This window comes from Paroedura picta, chromosome 3 (genome assembly GCF_049243985.1).
Source record: "Paroedura picta isolate Pp20150507F chromosome 3, Ppicta_v3.0, whole genome shotgun sequence".
Lineage (NCBI taxonomy): Eukaryota > Metazoa > Chordata > Lepidosauria > Squamata > Gekkonidae > Paroedura > Paroedura picta.
In genome coordinates, this window is record NC_135371.1 from 29,341,031 (window position 1) to 29,362,233 (window position 21,203).

General features: G+C 41.2%; 1 long non-coding RNA gene across 2 annotated transcripts in view; it reads right to left on the reverse strand.

Annotated features, from left to right (window-relative positions):
• Nucleotides 1-1,150: 1,150 nt before the first annotated feature.
• The window catches only part of LOC143834561 (uncharacterized), a 42,033-nt gene continuing 21,980 nt past the window's right edge, over nucleotides 1,151-21,203 (reverse strand). For both annotated transcript variants that reach the window (XR_013229828.1, XR_013229829.1), the window contains exon 4: nucleotides 1,151-1,184. This is a non-coding gene — a long non-coding RNA (uncharacterized LOC143834561). The remainder of the gene's footprint in view (nucleotides 1,185-21,203) is intronic.

The window sequence follows — 21,203 nt, forward strand, 5'->3', positions numbered from 1 at the left end:
GTTCAGTTGATATAGCTAAATGGCTGCATAGCAGCCATAATGGCACATCCTATGGAAATCCTGAATTGTGATTTTAGGCCCAAACTAGATATTTAAATGTTTTACTTAACGTACCCTAGTCAGTTGGCAGCTCAAGGAAACTGATTTTTAAGCACCACAGGGACCTGATATGGATCAGGCTAATGGTATAGGGGGAAAGGGCTCCATTTGCACTGCCAATACCACTTTCCCAACCTGAAGCTGTTGCTTGGAAAATATCAAACCGAACAGCTCTTGAAAAATTAGTTTCCTCTAGCTTCAGGGAAAGCAATTCAAGTTGTAGGAATTCAGTCCAGTTAATTCTTAATATGAGAGCTTTATGGGGTAGTTTCTAGTTGAGACTTCAGTTTCTAGAAGATATAGAAATCTTCCTGAATTTTAACAGAAAAGCAATGATGCTTTTGTATAATTCACCTCATGGTCAGTAAGCAGACACATCAAAATCCCTAATTTTTGACACCCAGAAAATGCCTTGTGGTTTTCTGTCTTTTTGTGTCTGCAGCACATAGTTGGATTGGAATAGTATATTGGAATATACTCTGTTGTAACCACGCAGAATATTGAGACAATTTTGTTTTTTAAAGGATTAAGACAAAACACAATGGACTATTTATATTAATTTACAAAGAGTAGCCCTACACATGACTTTCATGTTAGGTAATGAATGAATTATAGGATTTGTTAGGTAATGGATGAATTATAGGATTTTTACCACTCTTATGAAAATTAATGGCATTTTAATAAACATGTCTAACTGTCTTCTGTACAGCTAGTCAGAGAAGATTAATGTGAACTATATTGAAACCTGTTCTCTTGGGGGAGCAATTTTACTCATGGGATACTTCAAGTACTTTAATGGAAGTAGATATTTATCTCATCCTGAGAGAAACCTGGAGAGACGCAGAAAATAACCTATTATGCTTCCTCCACCCTTTTTTAAATCTTTCAGATGTGAGAAATAATGGCTGTACTGGCTCATTGCATCTCAAAAAAAAACCCTGGAACAACCACATCTTCTAACAGTTTTCTTCATAGCTATACTTACTGCTGCCTGTGAAGGTGTATCAGGCACTGGCGAATATTTCCCTCCAGTTTGTGAGATATATGTTTGTCCACTGATATGGTTCATAGCTTGTTTCATGAATCTAGTGGAAAGATGCATCACTGATGACTCTGTGATACCTATACTGTGATACTTACACTGCCTTTGAGAATAAGACTCTGTAGTAGCTGGTTAAACAGGGGGATGTATTTCCAACTTTGAAACAATTCAAATAAAAGTGATCCATTTCTCAAAAACACAAGCACTATCCAAGTCTACAAACTGATTTAAGAAGAACAATTCTTGGAAAATGGGAATATAGAGCATAGCACCAGAAAAAAGTGTAAACAAAGACAATCAACATGATCAAGGGATTAAAGCACCCACCATGACATTTCATGGGATATTCAACAAGATCCCTTGTAAATTACCATCAAACTTCATCCTAATGTTACAGCTGTTGGCACTAATTCCTTTGAATAGTTCAGTTTGGGCTATAGTGGGAGATGGTGCGTCTTAGGACTTCAGCCTCAGAAGCACCATCTTCCACAATTCTTGACCCTGAGGACTTCTGCTTGATCCTGACTCCGTGGTACAAGTGGGTCAGCTATGGCAGAACAATACACACCATCTCTCATGCAACATCATAGGTAGGACAGATCATAGTCCTTACCAGGCACTGATTTTTTTTTGTTTAGTACCTCAGACACAGAGGATGGGGGGAGGGGGCTAAACAGGTACTGTCCCTCAGCTCTGGCTGGAACTCTTTCTGCTCTATCCTACTCTATCAGTAGAACCAGGATACATAACACATTGCTCTGCTCAGTTATGGAAATTACTGCCACAGTATGAGTTGTTGCTTTTTTAAAGTTAAAAACAAATGATTAGGCATATTACTGGAGAACAGGGTCAATTACTGCCTTTCTTGCTGAGATGCAAGGTGGGTTACAAAATATCAAATACTACTATCGGAAAGCATAAATCAGCCTACAAATAACATTACAGACAACGTGAGCAGCATATGATAATATAGAAAGTAGAATTATAAGATATGAGTTAATGTGGTAAAAGTAGAGGTGGTCTTAGGCAACAGGGACAGCTGATTCCCCCCGACTCTTGGGGGGAACAATTTGCCATAGTCCTATCCCTTGAAAAAAAGGGGGGGAAGAACAGAAGGAGGCTCCTGCTGCTGCTCATACCTGCTCCATCTCGAGCTCAAGCAGCTGGCTTCCTTGCATGGGCTGAAGGACACCCCAGAACCACTAAGATGACCCCTTAGCAGGAGCAAGGTGATACCTACAGTAATCATTATAGGAGACTGCACTCTAATTCCATTAGAAATCACCCTCTGGACTGTTCTGTTCTATTCAAGTTATAATCCTTGACTTTGATCCATAATGACTAAATGGAACTCCATGTCAGAGGCAATATGGAAGATGCCAAGCAGAAATCAGAGGAAGGTTCCTGTCTTCAAACACTGCTTGTGTGTTTCCTGGGTTGCGGCTGGACACCTGAAAACAGCATGGACCATTGGTCTGACCCACCAATGTTTTGACAATCTTGAGTTCTTGAATCTCTGCTACCAAAATCAATGGTATTTAATATAGTTTAACTTTGGCAGGATGATCTCCTTAACATTTCCAGAATGTTTTCTGTTGCAGTTTTTTATTTTTACAGTTTTTTTCCCCTTATGAAAGCAGTGACATTCCTTTTTCATCCCTTTCTGTATGTCGTTGCTTTTCAGTGCTCTGTTTCCCCACCCCCCTCAGGAGCACAGGCTGTTTGTTCCTGTTTCAATTTCCATTATGATTCTAGTCAGCTTTAGTAATGCAAAGCCAAATGCCTGGGATTTCATAAAAGGTGGTTTGAATAACTATGTTATCTGGTATTGCTAAATCAGAAAATATTAAAGGGGAAGTATCAGACCTAATAGAGAAACAACAATGAAATGAACGCAACATGGAATGAAGGCAATAAAGAGGAAGCTGCGCTATGGGCCACACTGCAGAGAAATGTAACTTTGCTTGCTTTATGACATTATTATTATTTGTATTACTCCTGTGGCTTGGACCTAGATATTTTTTTTACGAAGACACATGGCAAGGGCCCAGAGTCAGTGGCTATGTGTAGAGTACAGTGCATGATTAATGTAAGCAGGAGTCTCGTAACACTTTAAGAAAATTTTATTCTTGCATAAGCTTCCACGGAACACAATCCGCTTCTTTCTACACAATGCAGTGGCAATTCAAATGCTATCTTCCTCACTTTTTTATAGCAGATACAGGGTGGGGGGGGAGGGGAATTCAGTGTCAAGGGAGCATGAAATGCAGGGAGCACAGAGTATAGCTAACATTGTAAACTTCAGATCAAATTAGGTAAACTACAGAGACCATTTAGCAGTTTTTTCAAAGTTATTATTATTATTATTATTATTATTATTATTATTATTATTATTATTATTATTATTATTATTATTATTATTATTATATTTATTTCCCGCCACTCTCTGGGTAGGCTCATGGTGGGTAACAGTTGTCTTAAAAATCCCAATTAAAACCCCATTAAAAGACATTAAAAATCATAACATGGCGGCAGCCAATCACAATCTACTCCCACCTGCCAAGGCAATAGAGAATGGGGGAGATGATGTTTACTTCAGACCCCCCTGGGGGGGCAACGCTCTACCTCGTAGACCTCAGCCTCAACCATAAACCTGGCGGAAAAGCTGACAAATCCCGCAAGGCCCGTAGCTCACCTGGGAGCTCATTCCACCAGGTGGGGGCCAGGACTGAAAAAGCCCTGGCCCTGGTTGAGGCTAGGCATGCTTCTCTAGGGCCGGGAATGACCAATAGATTTCCCCTCACAGAGTGTAACGTCCTGCGGGGGACATAGGGCGATAGGCGGTCCCTCAAGTAATTAATACCTGTAATCAATGCCCAGGCTTTAAGTTTTGCTAAAATACTTAACTTCTATTTTTTTCTCATCAGGTTGCAGCTGACTTATGGCAGCTCCGTAGGTTTTCAAGTAAGAGACATTCAGAAGTAGTTTGCCATTGCCTGCCTCAGCATAACAACCATGATATCCCTTGATGGTCTCCCATCCGAATACTAACTAGAACTAGCCTTGCTTAGCTTCTGAGATCTGACAACACCGAGCTATATAAAGTAAGAAATCACAAAGTTTTCTTTAACTTCTGAATTGTTCAACTTCCTCCACCGCTCCGCCCCTGTGCAGCGAATGGGGAAGCCCATAGTGAAATATTTCTGCACCCTCCAGCAGTGACCCCTGCGTGGCAAAGTACCAGGTGCACCACACCTATGTCCAAATGGGTACGAATTTCCTTATCCTTCTTTGTCCCCTGCAGGCACCCGGTGGATAAACTGAAATAATTTTTCAGCAACATTTCTTCTGAATTATAGCCAGGAAGTGGTGTGTGTTGACATGGTCATGCTGGTTCATACTTACTTTCACCTTATAGTGTTTTTTGTTTGGAGGGTTTCAAAGCATGAGAAAAAGCTTGTCATTATAAAGAAGGATCTCATACAAGCAAAGCAGCCGCTGACAGGCCATGCTAGTCTTTGGGGACAAAGAGTGTGAGACTATAAACCTGCCGATTCTCCTCTGAGGCAATGACAGGCATCAAGGATTTTGCCCGTAAGCTATGACGAGTGCAGGAGCCTGAGTGAGATACCCTCCTCATCTAATGGCACTTTCTCAGAGCAGCACAAAGCTTATCTTTCCCGGCATGCATTGACTTGAAACAAGTCAATGTCTTTTTCTATCCTAATTCCCTTCTTTCTTTTCTACTGGACAAGAGATGATTAGTGCTGCTAGAGAAGCGTCGAAGAAAATGACAGTCTCTCCACAAATATGTGGTTTTGGCAGCAGCTACAATAGCATATGCATCTCCATTTATGCATTCTATGTCTTGGAAGTGGCCAATCCAAAGAAAATCCTTGTAAAATGGCATGAGAATTTATTATCTAGCTATAGCATTCTAAGTGTAATCAGGAGAAACCACAAACAGCAGCCATTTTTAAGACCAGTTTCTCTTCCCACTAGGCATATGTCTTTGGAAACCAACTCCCTATCTTATTATCCCTCACTCAATGGAGATGGAATACATCCTTAAGGCTGAGAAGCTACCCATCATGACTTGTGGTGATTATAAAAACAATAGGAGAGTATACAAAATTCCAAGGGTTTTATTTATAACACCCTGTAGAAAGTCACATGGTACCAGGTCATGCAATAATTTCTACACGTTGATGATTTTATCAAGTCCAAGAGCTTAGATGCATTCCAGTTGCACTTTGTGGACGAATAAGATTTTCAGGATATAAGTTTTTGATATTAAAAGCTCCATTCATCAGATGCCTGACATAATACCCAAAATGTATACCTCAATAATCCAGTTGGTTTCTACAGTGCCATTGGACTTGAATCTAGCTCTTCTACTGCTAACTTCTGAAATGATCTAGTAAGATTTTGTAAGCTAAGTAGGGTCAGCCTTGCCTAGTATTTGGATGGGAGACTACTAAGGAATATCAAGGTCATTATAAAGAGGCAGGTGATGCCAAACTACCTGTGAAAGTCTCTCAATCAATTAATCAATCTTTATTTTACAGTTATTTAGACCAAAATTTAAATACCCGTAATTAAAAACTGAAGCAATTCAAAATGAGTTAAAACAATAATATTATAAAAGATTAAAAGGTCTGACACCACAGGAACATTAAGGTGTTAAAATCAATATTCAAAACATGTTTTAAAATACCAGTGACAATTGGCTCTTTATACTTTTTGACTTTAGATCAAACAGAAACGTTCTGATCCACATACATAGTATACAATTTCATGGCGGCAGTGCAAAATTTAGCTGTGCAGAGAGTTATTTGCCTATTTTCATCTTGAGGCAGCATCTTGATTTTCTCAGAAGTTCTTGGGTAGGTGTTCAAAGCTGGCTGGATAAAGTTGCATCTGATGGCATCATAAATGGTGCAGAACAAAAGCACATGTTCATCTGTCTCTATCCATCCCCTGGCACAAGGACAATATCTCTGAGCAAGATGGGTTTTTTGGTTTGTTTGTTTTTGTAACACCGCTCCAACAAAGCTGTGGATAGAGCAAAGGCCCTCACTTGGGCAAAGGCCCTTCTATGGGTGTTATGTTCTAAATCTGATAGATATGGGGCTGGAGCGAGTTTTCATCTGATCTTATCTGGACACAAACTCTGGTGTATTGGCCGACAAATGGCCTTGGCCCTCTATTTGATTATGGATTTAGCTTGACCTTGATGTAAGTTGGCTAGTTCCATAAAGCCAAGCTGTGATAGTTTATGCTTCACAGTTTTTAACCAAATTATCTTCTCCATATGTGTAATTTATTTATGAAAGTCTTTTGCTTTGAATACCCTATGGAATCACCGTAATTCAACTGGGACTTGATGGCCAAAAACCTCAACCCAAAAGCCTTTTCACTTAGATTTGCAACAGTTATACAGGACTTTTCTATCAAATAGCTCATTTATAAAGTTTGTGAAGGGCAACACTTTGGGCCTTTTCGCACAGGGATCTTTGTTGCAAATTGTTTGCGGAATGAAAAATCGCCATTTAAAATAGTGGAATTCGTCGTTATGCATACCTGCCTTTGTAGTGGAATCAGTTGCGTTTTTTAGCGTTTCCCACAGGCTTCCGGTCTCGGCAGAAATCGCTAGAAAGGAAGCGCTATTGCCAAGCTCGTCCCGCCCCTGGCCGTCAAGCAGCCAATGGGCAGCCGTTAGCATGCTCCCAAACAGCCCCTTTCCCTTTAAGAAAGGTTTAAAAAAAAAAAAACGACCCATAGCAACGAATCTAGGTAGATTCGTTGCTACGGAGAGACCCATCCAGCTGCCTAATGTGAGCTGTCGTTTGATTGTATGATCGTTTGCACGCTGCCTCGAGTGATAAAAAAAAAATCCCCCCCCCTCTCACGGGCCCGATTTTCGGCTGAATTTATTTGTAAAAAATAAAGGGACTTTATTTCAGCAAACGGGCTTTTCAGTGGTTTGTGCTTAGTGACTAAAGGTGAAGGACTGAAGCCAGGGAAGCCTCTAAACAGAAAGAGGCTCGCCGGTGCGTTTATCCCCGCTCGCTCGGAGAAAAAAAAATGGCGATCGCTTCGCCGGAAGTTTGGAGGAGAGAGCCAGGGGGAGGGACTTTGAAGAACCCGCAACAATGGTAACGCACAGGTCTTTAGCGCTACTGTTGCAGATTGGTTGCAGGAGTGTATCGCTATCCGGAGGGTGAATCCACTTTTCTGGATTCCCCTGAAAGCGCCACAACGAAGCGCTTTTTGCTGATTGGTTTCAGGATTGTTGCAGATTGTCTACGACGTCGTGGGTTATGGCAAATTAGTAGCGTTTCCAAATAGCAACCATTGTGCTACTTTGAAGCCGTGCGAAATGGCCCTTTGTTTAGCAGGATAAAAAAAATCACAGAGTATCTCAAAACTGTTGAAACCCTTCCATTCTCTTCACTTCCATGGAACTCACCATTATCAAAATAATAATCAAAATAATAACTGTAAAACTTTACTTCAGCAATATAAGGATTATCTCTTAACAAGCACTACCCACTGAGAAATAGCATCAGATTATTTTCAATGATCAAAATAAGGAAGAAATGAATAGTCTGCAGAGCTGTGGATTAGAGAGGGAAGTACTTTAATCTGCACACCCTGAATCTCAGCCATATGGTGTTGTGTTTATCTTTGAGTCAAATATATTCAGTGGCTATGATTCACTTCTTAAAGAGCCTAAACAAATTCTTCTGCTCCCAAATGGTAAAGACTCCTTAAATTAACAAAACATAATATTTCCATTTAAACTAGAGATCTTTTACCCCTGGGATCTCAAGAAGATTGCAATGACCTCCTGAATGAAATCAATCTTACTGTATCCAGACTTACATTTCGGCTTGTGAAAAATATTGTGCAACCATAGAATCATAGAGTTGAAAGGGGCCATACAGGCCATCTAGTCCAACCCCCTGCTCAACGCAGGATTAGCCCTAAGCATCCTAAAGCATCCTAAACCAGTCCCAGATCCTCGGGAACTTCTTTACTCTCAAATACAAATTCTTCATTCTCAAAAATAGATTCTCAAAATGTATCCCCCCAGGTACAATTGAAGAGGGAGAAGAAATTGTTGCCTTTTTGGATAACATGAAATAAAGCCCTGGAGTTTCTGAACTATCTATTCACAGAGGTCTGCTGTGCCATGGGCAAGGATGACGGATAGAATGCTAGGCTGTACTTAGTCACAGGACAATCACCAAACTCATCACAACTGGAAAGGCCTGAGAGCTGGCTTCATGGGTCAATTCCATACATTGCATAAGATCTTGTGGATATATGTCAATGTGAGAGTGGAAGACATAATACAGGATCTTGTACAATCCTCTCTACAAGTAGAGTTGAACTAAGATTTCTTTTTAGCCTTGTTCACAAGTTACAGTGAATGCATGTACAATCCATGTACAGTATACACTTGATTTTTCTTCCTATGTGTGTTGAGTACTTTTGAACCTAGGTTCAATGTACGTCCAGCTGAACCTGTGATATGAACCCCCTATTTATCTGAGTGCTAATACTCAGTTTCAGTTGTAAAGTGAACGTGTGATGTCTATTTCTACAAACAGATGTACTTACATTTACTGTTACATGTGAATGAGGCTTTTTTCTGTTTGTGCATCACTCATTCTCAAATAACGATATACCCCAGGGCTGTGTAACATGTAATTTCCTTACTATGTGAGGTGCAGATAACTACTTTTGTTCCTATTTTCTTCCTTGCCTAAAACTTCGCAAGAGGCATATGTTAATAACTAGGGAGATGCAAAGCTTGGTGGGTCACCAATTGTGCTGCCCTGGTACAACTCTTATAGTTGGAAGCTCGCAGTGAATTCCTGAGGAGCAAAATACCCTCCTGACCCAATTGACTTAAAAGGGTGAAAGTCTTCTAGGGATCAAAGTGGCAAATCTATCTTTATGAAGATAGTTCTTTATAATCACAGAACCTGAGGCAGACGTTTGATTTCCCAGTCTGCATGCTAAAATAATAAAATAAATGAAGATGCCAGTTGGGCTGTGGCATGTGTGCAACTGGGGGGCAGCTCTTGTTTTTCTGTTCAGATTTTTTCCAAAATGCAGTTTTTTTTTCTATGGAGCAGAATTTTTTTTTCAAAAGAACACATTTTAATGTATTATGCAAAAGTGACAACTTGATGTCTTTCTTCCACCACATCTTTTCAGCAATATGTTAATAATATTTAATTGAATATTCATAAATCCTCATGTGCCTTTTGAATTAACTAAGTTATCACACTACTAGATATTAAGCCCGCTGTGGCCAAAATACAGTGGGCCCTAGCATTGTGGGTGGGTGGAGGGATGGGGCGAGGAAGGAGGAAAAGGAGAAAGAGAGACAGAGAGAAAGACAGAAAGAAAGGGAGGAAGATAGAGACAGAAGAAGAGGGAGAGAAACAGGTAGCCAGAAAGAGGCAGATGGAAGAGAGGGAGGAAGGGAGAAAGGGAAAAAGGGAAAAACAAAGGGAATGCTGGGAGGAAGGGGAGGATAAAGGGAATGCTGGGAGGAAGGGAGGAACAGAGTAAGGTAGGTGGCCTTTGGACCTTCTGTCAGGCCCAGGGGCAGGCTCGGCTGCCCCAGGGCCCACCAGAAGGCTCGGGACGGCGGCGGCAGGCTTTGCGGCCTACTGCCGAGCCCAGAGCACATTGACTACCCCTGATTTAAATGGTGCTCCTGATTTCTTAGAGTGCAAAAGTTTGACCATGAATTAGGAAGGTGTTTTTTTCTCACATTGCAAAACCCTGACCCCTAGAACATCTGTAGACTACTTTCACTTTGGCTGCTGAATATATATACATACATTTGGGGCAGGACATCATTTGAACAGGAGAGCTAAAATAAAAATGAGCAACGTATCCTGAACAGTTCTCAAAGCCAGCCAGTTCTGCTTTGAGCACATGGGATATCCAGCAGGTATGAATGCCTTAATCATAAAATCGATGAGTCTTTTGATCTACTTAATATTTCAGCAATCCTGACCTCAGCCCATCCCCTCACTGCTGTGATGTATTTTCATAGTAGCTGAGGTACATTGGTGAGGTGGAGAACGCCTTCTGAAGCTTGGAAATGAATCAGCTTTCATTAGCTAATACACTTTATTACATCACACGTTCTTCTCTCCAAAACGAGCAAAGGACTCTGAGCTAATCTATCTCATGCCTTATGGTTGTCACTGCAAATATCTGAACTGTAAACTTTTTGAACGTTTCAGAACCAACTTGATGTAGAATGGAATCAGGTTTATCCATTCTTTCGGTCTGTGTTCTCTATCTTTCTGTGTTTCAATCCTATCCCCCCCTGTTTCGAAAAAAAAATGTTTCTGGATATACACTCTTTCTTGCAGTTGTGTGTATTGCCCTATTCTGATGAGATTCCTTATTAGGTTGGGTTCTCATTTTGATGACCATAATTATGTCTTGATTACAGCATGGGGGTTTGATGACCCCTCCCTGTTTCTCAACCCGCAGGTAAACAATTTGATTCATCAAGCCCAAACAAATGAAATGACCATCCTCTTTTATGGATGCCTACGTTGGTGCGAATACAACACCAACATAAGCAAGCAGGTGCATATGAGGCTTGAGAATGATTATAGCCTCTGGATTAATGACTGGCAAACTGCAGCTAGTGCCGATAACTGCAGAACAATGAATCTTGGAACAAAAGGGGGAGGGGAATAGCCCATCTGCTAAAAGGCGAGATGCTGCCGAATACTGATTAGGAAAGAGATCCGGGAGTTGTTGGCCAAAGTCTCCAAAGCATTCAGTTTAATGTGCAACTGCAGTGAAAAGAGAAAATACGAGTGATGGACTGTGCTGCTAGAAGACAGTATTAAATCAAAGCAGCTGGCATTGCTACTATAAAGGTATTGTATTTTTGACATCACCTAAAGTACTTTATTGGTCACTGGCCACCACGGTGCCAAAACAATGTATTCTCTATGGAAGCGCATCTGCTGTACAGTAACCAAACTTCCGGAGTGGTATCATTTTGAGTAGTGGACGTGCACAGAATGGAAAAAGGTTCTGCTCATTAGGAAAATGGAGACAATAGCTTGATTCTTTAGTTTTCCTCCAATTAGTGCATCACTTGTACATATAACTCAGCTCCACCAATGCAAAAAAAGAAAGAAAGATATTTTTGACTCTTTCCCCCCTCAAACTCCAGGTCCCTAACTCAAGAGGCTGTTTGTCCAGGTGGGTCATATAATCTGAGATATTAACTTCCCTAGGGTGTTACCTCAAACATGAAGCAGAATAATAGTTCCTTTTATTGATTTAAAAGAAGGCAAGTAGAAACATTAATTAACAGCAGTTAAGAACATATGAGCAATGATGAATCAGACCAATTGTCCATCTAGGTCAGCATCATATCTCACACAGTAGCCAACCAGTTTCTCTGTATGGCCAGCAACATGGCATTGAGGCTGAGGAGTCTATGATTTTGACTACGGGCTCTGGGATTTGGAGGATTAGTGCCCCTGAATGTGGAGGTTCTCCTCAGACACCATGTCTAGTAACTATAGACAGACATCCTTTATGAATCTAGCTAATCCCCCTTTAAGCTGTTTGTTCCTGTGGCGATCTGTGAGAGACTGTCTTGAATGGTAGTGAACAGGTAATGGACTATGAAGTGTTAATGCCTCAGAGAGCCAGATACTCTTGAGTTACAGGTAACTCAAAGGAATTTGACTGGCTAACATGAGTACAGAGAGTCTAGCCTTGACAGGGGAAAGAAGGGTGCTGATTGTTGGGTGCTGATTGAGTTACTGTTTAGCCGTGACTGGGAGCAGTTTAACATGGATGAAGAACTGGGAAGGTTTCTGAGGTAAACAGATCAGTGAAGGCTCCCATTCAGTGCTCGATCCATAAAGGTCGAGCTTCAGGCCATTGGGTGGAGACGGTATTGGTTGCCCTGACCAGCTGGACAGGTGCAGTTTGGCAATCCTCATGTTTTTAGATCTGTCAGTCACATTTGACATTGTCGACCACAAGTTGGTGGTTTACTGCCTCACCAGAGCTGAGATACATGGGACACCATCTAATGGCTGAACTCTTTTCCCCAGCACCGGACAGAGAGCAGATGAGTTGTTGTGGGGGATGCCCCTTCCAACTCCTGTGTAAAGTTCTACAGGAGACAATTCTCTCCCCATGCTTTTTAACATCTATATGTGCCATCTGGCCCAGTTGGACTGGAGCTTTGGGCTGGGTTGTCATCAATACTCATATGACACCCAGCTCTATCTCCTGATGCATGGCCACCCGTACTCCCCTCCCTGGAAACATTCAACAGGTGCTTGGAAACCACAGCTGAATGGCTTGAGCAGAGTTACCTGAAACTCAAACCCTCCTGTGGCTGGGTAGGAAGAGGCCAATTAGGAAGCACACAGTTTAAGATATCACTCTTGGTAAGGAATCTGGGGGTGATCCTTGATGCCACCTCAATGGAGGCACATGTCACCAGAGTAGCCCACCTGGCATTTTTCCACCTATGTCAGGTGAGGCTACTAGCACCCGATCTATCCCTGGAGTGCTTAGCCACAAAGATCCATGAAACAGGCTTGACTTTTATAATTTGCTCTATATGGGCCTTCCTTTGTCCTTGAACCAGAAATTACAGCTGGGACAGAATGCAGCTGCTAGGGTCTTCACAGGCACATCTTAGAGGGCTCATATGCAGCCAGTGCTCAGGTAGTTGTGCTGGTTGCCTATTACGTCCCAGATCAAAATCAAGGTTCTGGTATTGAACTTTAAGATCATTTGTAGTCTGGGCCTCACATAGGGACTGCCTATTACCTTATGCCTTCTCCAGGGCCCTTCACTCTGTGGGTACAAACTTTTTGGTGAGCCTGGCCCATGGGAAGTACACCTGGTCTGGACCACAGCCAGGGTCTTTTCAGTCCTGGCTCCAACCTGGTAGAATGAGCTCCTGGAAGAGCTGAGGGCTCTGTAGGAGCTCTCACAGTTCTGCAGGCCTGCAAAACAGACCTCTTCTACCAGGCATCTGATTGAAGCCAGGGCAGATGAGATTGGGGGGGGGGGCTTTTTGAATAGCCAGAGCATCAGGTTAACTCCCCATTACCCCACTCCCAGGACACAGGTTGGGAAGTTTGTTGAGCTGAGGAGTTAGTGGGGAGGGGGGTTATAAGATTGGAATGAATGTGGAATGTATTGTGGGGTTTTTATCTTGTAACCCATCATGAGCCAGCTGGATCAAGGTAGTTCAGCTATCCCTGTGCTTTTAGATCTGTCGGCCGTGTTTGATGTGGTCGATCATGAGTTGTTAGCCCACCCCCTTGCTGGGGTGGGGATTCAGGCGACAGCCTTACAGTGGCTGATCTCCTTCCTCCAAAATTGGCCAGAGGGTGGCAGTTGTCACATCCCTTTGCACTTCCTTGTGGAGTGCCACAGGAAGTGATCCTCTCCCCCATGCTCTTTAACACAGCTGGTTCAGAGTTTTGGGCTGGGTTATTACCAATATGTGGATGATACCCAGTTCTATCTCCTGATGGACTGCTGGCTGGACTCCCCTCCAAATACATTTGTTTGGAAGCAGTATCTGGATGGCTTAGGCAGAGTTACCTGAAACTCAACCCTCCAAGACGGAGGTCCTATGGCAAGGCAGAAGGGGGGGGACCTGGAAACACATCTCCCCTCCCTGGATGGGGTGCAGCTTACTGCTGTACATACTGCCAAGAACATGGGGGTAATCTTCAATGCCTCCTTATCTATGGAGGTGCAGATCACAAGGGTAGCCCAAGTGGCATTTTTCCATCTATGCCAGGCTAGGCTACTAGTGCCCTACCTGTCCCTAGAACACCTGGCCACAGTGATCCATGGAACACTCACTTTCAGATTAAATTTAGTTATATAAGGCCTTCCTTTGTCCTTGACCCAGAAATTACAGTTGGTGCAGAATGCAGCTGCTAGCAGCCTCATGAGATCATTTTGGAGGGCCCATGTCCAGCCAGTTCTGAGGCAGCCGCATTGATTGCCAATTCTGTTATGGATCAGATTCACGGTTTTTATACTTACCTTTAAGGCCATCCACAATCAGGGCCCTGTGAGATTGTGTCTCCTTATGCCCCCCCACAGGGCCCTTTCCTCTGTGGGTTTTAATCTGCTGGTGGTCCCTGGCTCATGGGAGTTGTGCAGGACATTTACAGTCCTGGCCCAACTTGCTGGAATGAGCTCCTGGAAGAGCTTAGGGCCCTGATGAAGCTATCACAGTTCCAGAGGGCTTGCAAAACAGAGATTTTTCACCAGGCATTTGGTTGTGGCCAGGCTATGGAAGACTCCAGCAGCCCCTAATGGTCTCTATGGCCCTAAATGCCCTGGTTGGGAAATTGGGGTTGGGAAACTGAGGGGAGTATTGACTGGTTTTAGGCCACTGGGGGGTATGTGTTTTATCCCTGTTTTTATTGTCTTTTTGTAAACCTCCATGAGCCGGCATGGTCTGGGAGTGACAGCCAAAAAATAAAATGAAATGAAATAAAATAAAATTCAGACCAAAAAAGGGGGATAGATCTTCTAGTGAGATTTCAAAATGGAGATAGCTCTAAAGAGTGGAGTGATCTTTCATCTGGAGGGTTTAGAGACTGCCTGCTGAAAATGGAAGGCTGTGTTTAACTTAAGAAAGTAAACTGGAGTGTTTAAGAAACACTGAAACAAAGGCCTTCCATCTTAAATATTATAATACTGTAAGAAACTCTCAGTTACCTTAGACATATGAATTGTAGTCTGTGTCTATATTGATTTGCCTCAGAGTTCATTATTAATGTACAGGTACCTCAAAAATTTTAAGAAACACTGAAACAAAAGCCTTCCATCTTAAATATTATAATACTGTGTAAAAGGTTTAAGAAACTCTCAGTTACCTTCGAGATATGAATTGTAGTCTGTGTCTACATTGATTTACCTCAGAGTTCATTATTAATTTACCTCAAACATATACTGCTTATTTCATTTGATCTTTCCCCCTCTATGTTGAAAATAATATTTTGTTATTTTTGAACTTTAGAAAGCCTCTCATGTGCCATTTCAGAAATTTGTTAAAAGAGTGATCTTGTCTCTTCCCTCAAGTTCCTGGGCTGAGCCAGCAGCAAAATTCCATACTGTGACAGGGTGAGACAATCATAGATCTTCAGAAAAGAAGAAAATTCTGTCTCTGAGTGAGGGAAATGGGGGAGGTTATCATACTATCACTACATTCTCTGGCACCTAATTCCACATTTTAATTACTCTATGTGTAAAGTAGGATTCCTTTTTGTCCATCCTGAACCTACTGCTTGTAAGATTCATTGGATGTCTTTCAAGTCCTAGTATTTTGGGTGACGGAGAAAAAATATCTTTGTCAAATTCCACCGCATGTATAATTTTATAAACTTCTATCAGGTCCCTTCGGAGTCATTTTTTTCTAAAGTGAAAAATCCCACACTTTTCAGAGTTTCCCAGTAGGAAGTATACTCCAGTCCCTTAATCATCTGGGTTACCCTCTTCTGTACCTTTTCTAGCTCTACAAATTCCATTTTGAGACATAAGAACCAGAACTGCACACAATATTCCAATCTCGGGTCCCACTAGTAGAGCTCCTGATGGGATCTGATTTTTGGCCATTGTGTGAAACACTGTATTGGACTTTTGAGTAAACTTAGCAGTCATGGGATAAGAGGTCAGGTTTCCTTATGGATTAAAAATTGGTTAAATGAGAGAAAGCAAAGAGTAGGAATTGATGAACAGTTCTCACAATGGAATGGAGTAAGCAGTGGGGTCCTACAAGGATCAATATTGAGGATGGTACTATGTAATTTAGTCATAAACTATGTGAAGCTAGGGGCCAATATTGCACTTAGCACAAAATTGTCCTGGATGGTGAAAACCAGAGAGCAACAAAAGGATCTCCACAAACTGGGCACGTGAATGACAATATGGAGTTCGGTGTTCATAAATATAATGTGATGCACACTGGGATTAAAAAATGCCAGTCAGTCTTCCAGTAATGCTTGTGTTGCATGACAGGGAATTGGCTCTGCATTGCCCTAATATATGAAAGCTGGATGTCATCATACAGTGGAAGAACCAAAAGTCAGTGTCCTATCTATGAGCAAAACCTGAGGAGGAGCCCCCCGCCTCAGTGGCAGAGAAGAAATTTGGGTCTATGTACACTTGTAAACAGAGCTTTACAGATGGGCAGGCCATAGTGTAAAATAGTCCAGCATCAGGACGTGAGTCAGTACGCAGCAGGATATGGAAACAAGATTGAGGCTAACCAGCATGGCATGGGCTCTGTGAAGTATTACTTTACCTCTTGTCTAAAGCCTGCTGAGAACTAAACTACCTTTGCAGCGGGATGTGTGTTCTAGGCCTCCACCTCCCTATAAGTGATCTTACACATTCTGCTTCTGAAACGTACACACTAAAAAGGCTGTGCCTTTCCTGCATCATCTGGGACTGGCAAAGGTGGTATGATGAGACTGTAGGGGAGTTCTTTAGAGACATTATTCATATCTGTCAAGGACACATTCTTAAGGGCAGCAGAAGTAGACAGTAGAAGGATCTCTGGGGATTCTTCTTCCTTGTTGTCTCAGGAAACCTCTGAAAGAAAGAGATTGCCTTGGGCTACTGAAAGTGCAGTCTTAAACACAGAAGTGAGTAAGCAGTCAATGTGTGGCACTGATTAAAACATCATTTTTAATCTCCCAGCACTCCTGGTCTGATTAGTGATAAGGAAACTCTCATCGGTTTGATATAGAATAGTCTAAATTAATATAATCTAAATTTCCTTGAATAAGAAAAGAACTTTTCCCTCCTATTGGCATAATTTGCACCTCAGGAACAAAACAGATGAGGTGGAGATCCTGAAGTTCACCCTGGTGATGTATTGTTCTTTTAGAAAGTGAGTTCCCACTCAGGATCTCCTTTAAATTGTGGGGCCCCAATTCTATTTGGGGTCAAAACAACATGGGTAGGGGGGTATCCTGCTTGCCTCTGTGCCTATTTTTTAAAACCTGAACTGGTGCTGAGGGGCAGTATTTAACCACATACCCTCCTGAAGCCATTTTGGGTTGTAAAGGGGGAGTGAGGGAGAAGCAAGGTCCAAGGGTAAGGGTTCCTAGCAGAGGTGGGACTCTGTGATGCAGTTTAAAGTTCTTGCAGGAAGGATGCTGACTCTGTCAAGTGGCTGTGTGTTCCTGGGTTGTGTCTCATCCAGTTTGGCCTTCACCCCTGTAGCATCATTGGGAAGATGGCTGGGACTGCATCTCCTGTCACCTCTGTAAGCCACCCAAATTCCCATGTACCCACATTCCCTTAGCAAAATTTACCAGATTGCAGAAGGCTTTGTGAGAGATCTGTCTCTGAAGATCCATTTCTCTGGTAGTCTTCAAGGCACCAGAGACCTGAGATTGTTATAGCTTTGCAGGACTCATGAGTAGCTAAGGATGTACATGAGCTGACCTGAAAACTACATAACTATATTGCCTAGACAAATTTTGAGAAAAATGAAATACCCTGTTTTATGGCAAGATGGTGCTGGAGCAAGTTTATTATAAGCAAGGCTATTATGATTATGATTATTATGATTATTATTTATTTGTTTGTTTGTTTGATTGATTTGTATGACTGCTGCTCTCGGAAACTGGCTCATGGCGGTTCACAATATTTCAATACAAATCAATACATTAAGTCCATTAAAATTCCTCATTAAAAGCCCCATAAATGGTGACTCAGTCACAATGATGGCAATTGAACTTCACTGGATTGCTAGAACTTTACTGGAAATTCAGCTCATAATGCATTGAACAAATAAGCTGTTGAGTTCACTTCTGACCTTTTCTATCACCACTACTTCTGACGCAAACGTACCCAAAGTGGAGTTATTCTTCTCTAACATTCTCCAAACTGTGTAAAATATAACTGTTCAGGAGGTCATTTTTAGGACACTAAAAGGGTTATAGCCTAAGAGCGCTTCAGGACAGCACTTTTACAAAGGGAACAGGACTGTTGTCTGTGTTACTATTTATGTTATAGATGATGTATTTGTGTATATATTATTCTGCTCTTAACTGCATTGCTATTACTTTGCAAGTGAATTTTCTGCATCATACATGCCTTGACATTCTGTGAGAAAGGTGAGCTATAATTAAAGAAGTAAATAAAACACAGTCTGAGGCAGAGAAGAAATCAAAGGCTGTAATTCTCATCTCTGAATTGTAAATGGCATAAAAATGCAACATTACTAGAAGCTGTAAAGCAGCTTACATTTCACTGTATCTGGTAGAAATATTTATATCAGTCAAATTCTATAACTGAACTGTAGTATTTTCCCTGTATCTCAAAAACTCCTTCCTTATTTAGAACCTTCAGTTGCCATAAAATGATGCTACTTGGACAGTAAACCATTTTGATTTTTTAACAGTATCAAAATTAGCATTTTCTGAATGTCCCTTTTCTAATAGTGGCATTTAAGTAATCTTGTAGTTTTTCTTTAGCCCAAGTTTCTTTTGGCCTTTAAAAGTCTTTTCTGGTTAGTATGTCTAGATTAGCCTTTTTCAGCCATTTGACCATGGAGGAGCTCATGAAAAATATCTGAGGAGGCCTGGACCTGGGCCAGAAGTGATGTCAGCTGGCCAAACCTACCTTGTCCAAGGAGCACTGAGCGGGGAGACAAAGGAGGCAGTTTGAGATAGGGGTAGATCTCAACTGTCCCCTTTCCCAGGCGCTGTCCGCTTTCTCAAGCATGACAACTCTGTAAGATTGCTACCCCCAGGTCAATGGAAGCAGCCAGTTCCCTGCTTACATGACAATGCTAGGAATCACTTGTGACCCTAGACTATTAAGACAGTATATAGGGGAATGGCCAGGGAGAGCTCAGGGCCCTGGATGGGAATCCTAGCTTTATTATTATTATTATTATTATTATTATTATTATTATTATTATTATTATTATTATTATTATATTTATATTTATATTTATATTTATATTTATATTTATATTTATATTTATATTTATATTTATATTTATATTTATATTTATATTTATATTTATATTTATATTTATATTTATATTTATATTTATATTTATATTTATATTTATATTTATATTTATATTTATATTTATATTTATATTTATACCCCGCCTCCCCCCGAAGGCTCGAGGCTAGTGACATGAGCCAGCTGTGTTGGGAAAAGCAGAATATAAATGTAATCAATCAATTAATCAATCAATATACGAGGAACATAATTTGGACTAAATTTCAGAGGGTAGCCATGTTAGTGTGCGCTTGAACAGCTAGAGTTAAGTCCTGTAGTATCTTGGAGACCAACACAATATTTAGGGCATAAGCTTTTGTGAGTTAAAGCTCCCTTTGTCAGTCTAAAGGTAATTTTAATTGGGATTTGGGATTAAAAGTAAATTTAATTGGGTTACTAAATAGCTAAAGGTAATACAACTGAACACTAGGATTGTGCAGAATGAATCTTCTTAATGGATTGTAACATGTTAATTGTGTACGGGTTGTTGCTGTTGAATAGTACTGTCTGCCTGTCTTGTGCTATTTTCTATTCTGCCTTTTCTCTTCTGTACTCTTTTTAGGCCAATAAAGTTCCTTTCTAGTTAAGTATCTGACCCATCTCACTCCTTATGGGAGATTTATTGTGCTAAGCCAGGGACCTCTGTATAAACTGACTTCAACGATCCCTTTTAACCTCTGGATTCATGTTCTTCAAGTGTTGGAGATGCTCTTCACTTGACAGGTCTGACACAGGGACTAATTTGGATAACAGTGCAATTAAGAAGCATTTCTCATATGTTCTTCAAAGCTGTTACAACCTCATTTTTAATACATCTATTAATCTCATGAATCTGTATTTCATCAACACAGATGTACTATCTGTCTCTGTATTTACATACACGCATAAATACATACATTGATACTTCAATATATCCATCCATCCACCCACCCACCCACCCACCCATCCATTAAACAATACAATAGGATATGTACTGCAGAAATCAGAAACTAAGCAGAGATCTGAACCCAGAGCTGAAACAAAACAAATACTAACTAAATTTATTTGCTATACTGAGGGGAGTGTTATCTCAGTGACTGCAGATTATACTATACATGTTCGGTCAATTACATACATTCCTCTTCATCTATCTGCCAGGGTTGTTGAGAGGATAAAAAGGAGAAGAGGAAAATGATGTAAGACTCCTATTGTGAAAGCTAGGACATAAATAAAGTAAATAAATAACGGGGCAGCAGTGGTGGAAAGAAGAGGCAGGAAAACAGAGAGACATAGTAAGTAGTACTTTCAGGGAAAGATTAAATTTGGGTGGGGGAGGGTTGACGTGTGGTATTTTCGCATTGTGCAGAAGCAAAGGTGCTAATAGATAAAATGCTACACCTAAAAGAAACTTGATACAATTATATCTCCACTTTTATGCCGTTTCAGGGTAAAATGCATGGCTCTCATTTCTGCCAGTTCATCTTGCAACAACCTTGGTAATCTTGCATTCAAGTATTTAAAAGGCTGTCATATCGAGGATGGAGCAGAGTTGTTCTCTCTTGCCCTGGAGGGGCGGGCCAGAACCAATGAGATGAAATTAATTCAAAAGAAATTCCATCTAAACATCAGGAAGAAGCTCCTGACAGTTTGAGCGGTTTCTCAGTGGAACAGGCTTCCACTGGAAATTATTTAACAGAGGCTGGGTAGCCATTTGACGGAGAGGCTGATTCTGCAAAGGCTTAAGAGGGTGGCAGGTTACAGTGGATGAGTGATAGGGTTGTGAGTGTCCTGCATAGTGCAGGGGGTTGGATTAGATGACCCATGAGGTCCCCTCCAACTCTATTATTCTATGATTCTATGATTGATTCTACGAACCCTTTGAGGAAGAGAGAGAAAGAAAGGCTTTTGAGCAGTCAGTGAACCTCATGGCTATGTGGTGAATGTGAAGTTCAATTTTTTAACTGCTGCACCATACAGGCTGTCATAT